The following is a 3,336-nucleotide window of genomic DNA, read 5'->3' on the forward strand; positions in this document are numbered from 1 at the left end:
AGTAGCGTAGCGCTGAAGTCGAATTGTGTGGGTCGAATGAGCGTCAGTATAGGCAGAGCGCAACGTAAATCGACGACATTGGTCTCCGGGAGGTATACCATAATGCTCCATTGTGACTGCTCTGGACATTCGCACTCTGCACCATAGCCACATGGACAGGAAACAGCCCCTCACCTGAAGCCCTGGGAAAGTTTGAATTCCCATTTCCTGTTTGGTCAGCAGGGACAAAGCTCTGTAGCTGAACTGCTTATGGCGACTGCATGCCCCAAACATGCTCCAGCATGGAGTTGACATGAGGTCTTAGATCTCATCAGCCTGTGGGTCGAAGTCTGTTCTGGCTCAGCTCTGAGCCAGCAAAAGAAATGTGGATATCTACGAGAAGATATCACACAGTATGGTGGAGAAGGGCCACCATAGGGGGACACAGCAGTGCTGCGTTAAAATCAAAGAGCTGAGGCAGGAGTATCAGAAAACTAAGGAGGTGAACAGTCGTTCTGGTTCATCTACAAAGACGTTGTTTTTATGAGGAGCTGCATGCAATTCTCGGCAGTGACCCCACTACTATACCATTGTGCAGCGTAGATACCTCCGCAGAACCCAGTCCAGGATGAATGAGGAAGACTCTGTGGATGAGGAGAATGGGGCAGGCGAGTGGGGTATCCATTCTCCCTGAGAGCCAGGACCTGTTTGTTACCCCAGAGCAGCCCAGTGTCATTGATGCTGGGGAAGGCACATCTGGTGAGTGTGTATAGCAAATCGTATTTCTGTGGTTATAGCCTTAGTCCACTTTCTTATTTCTTGGAAAGAAGGAGTTTGTGTTTTTGTGTGGATCGGCTTCCTGGGTGTTGGCCCACTTAAGCAGAGGGTTACCCCCGGAACAGACTATTTATGTGCACAGGGATGCTCCGAGAATCCTCCATGGATATCTCCAGGAAACTTTCAGGTAGGTACTCTGCAATCCTTTGCAGAAGGTTTCTGGGGAGGGCAGCCTTATTTCTTCTACCATGGTAGGACACTTTCGACCCCACTCTGCTTTAAATGAGCTGGCATCATTGCAGAACACAGCATAGCAGCATAAGCGCCAGGCCTGTACCCAGGCGCTTGCAGCAAATCTTCCCTTTCCGCCTGTGTTACCCTCAGGAGACAGATATCACACATTGTCACCTAAGGAAGATGGCGCAAGTTTACAGTACCCAAACAATATAGTCACTGTGCGTTATTCCCCTGCCATGGACTGTGTCCTGGGCTCTAATACAGACCATTCCTAGCCATGACGTTGGCACGTGTTAGACATCTGGGAATGGGTGCCTCTATATTTTTTCTCCAGTGACACTTCACCCACACCCTCCTCCAATCCCTTTGGACCACCTCCTCCCAAACTGGTCTTGGAGATGGTAAAGGGGAACCCAATGATCCTGCTCCTTGATTAAGTGTGGATTGGAGAGTTTAGTGCTACGGAGACTTCCCTATAATGGATGCAAGGGCCCTTACTTACCATGGCTGGAACGCCACTCCAACCTGTGCAATAGGTACAGATTGGTATGCAGGTCTGGCTTTGCCTTGTGAATATGAAGGGGAGTTCTTTTTACATAGTAACATTTTTCGTCTCTGGGCCCAGCTAACAATGCAAACTTTGTGCTTTGCTTGCCTTACAGTGGACACCTCGGCCTTCATCCCTGCTTCTACTCCTGCAGAGCGCCTTTCCCAGATTAGAAAGTGGGGGGAAAAAAACTCAGGATGACATGTTCAATGAACTAACGAATGCCTCCTCAGCTGGTGAAACAGAGCGCACAGCCTGGATGATGTCACTGTCATAAAAACTGAACATGGACATGGAAAACAGAAAATCAGCCCAGGAGCGTGCAACGCAACAGGAGATGTTGCATATTATGAGGGATCAGTCTGACATGCTGAGATGTGTGGGAGAGCTCCAGGAAGAACAGCAGCAGGACAGACTCCCTCTGCAGCCCCTGCAAAATGCTCAACCAACAAGCTGTTTCTTACCAGCCCCCACCCCCAAGCCCTCTAGGAGAAGGTTGAGCAGGGTGCAATATGTGCTCCACTCCACACTGGTGGAGGGGAGCAGAAAGAGGCGACGGCCCCTTTAAGAACTGGGAATGTGCATGCTTTGCTGTTCGCACAGTAACACTTTGCTCTGGATTCCCTAACAGTCTTATGAGAATGTTAAATTATCATCCTTGCCCCCCACTGTAACGGATCACCAATAAAACTTTTCTGCTTTAAAAAAACATTACTCTTTATTCATTGAGAGCTCGGGGGCTGTCAGCAGGGAAAGAAGAGGAGGGGACCGATAGTGCGCGGGTGTAGGATGGGAAGGGAAGGCACAGCACTGACAGAGATGTACATTACTGCGGTTCATTGCAAAAATGGGTTTTCTTTGCTTCCCTGAGGTGCAGCGCTTCGCAGTTGTCTCTCAGTGTAGCACTGGTATCTGGGTGCTCAAAATTTGCGACCAGCCTATCAGCCTCCATGACCCAACCTTGCAGGAACTTTCCCCCTTTGTTTCACACACATTATGGCACACACAGCAGGCAGACATAATGGTTGGGATACTGCATTCACTGAGGTCTAATCTAGTGACAAACTGCGCAATCTAGCCTTTAAGCAGCCAAATGCACATTCCACCACCATTCTACACTTGCTGAGCCTATTACTGAAACACTCCTCCTTGCTGTCCAGGTGCCTAGTGTAGAGCTTCATTAACCAGGGGAGCAAGGGGTAGGCAGGGTCCCCCAGGATCACTATTGGCATTTCAACATTGCCAATATTTATTTTTTGGACAGGGAAGAAAGTGCCCGCCTGCATCTTTTTGAACAGACCAGAGTTCCTACAGATGCATGTATCATGCACTTTTCCAGACCACCCCTCATTGATGTTGGTGAAATGTCCCCTGTGATCCCCAAGTGCCTGCAATACCATTGAGAAGTATCCCTTTAGGTTTATGTACTCTGTGGCAAGGTAGTCAGGTGCCAGGATGGGGATGTGCATCCCATCAATCGCCCCGCCACAGTTTGGGAACCCCATTGTGGCAAACCCGTCCATTATGTCCTGTACATTCCCCAAAGTCACTACCCTTATCAGAAGTCTATTGATGGTCCTGCACACTTGCATCACAGGAGCTTCCATGGTGGATTTATCTAATCCAAATTGATTCCCAACTGACCGGTAGCAGTCTGGAGTTGCTAGCTTCCACAGAGCGATGGCCACTCACTTCTCCACTGTCATAGCAGGTCTTAAGTGAGTATTCATGCACTTTAGGCCTGGGGACAGCTCTGTGCGAAGTTCAATGAAAGTGGTCTTTTGCATACAGAAGTT

Source organism: Emydura macquarii, unplaced genomic scaffold (genome assembly GCF_026122565.2).
Source record: "Emydura macquarii macquarii isolate MOO-44397 ecotype Brisbane River unplaced genomic scaffold, CSIRO-AGI_Emac_v2 contig_1253, whole genome shotgun sequence".
NCBI lineage: Eukaryota > Metazoa > Chordata > Testudines > Chelidae > Emydura > Emydura macquarii.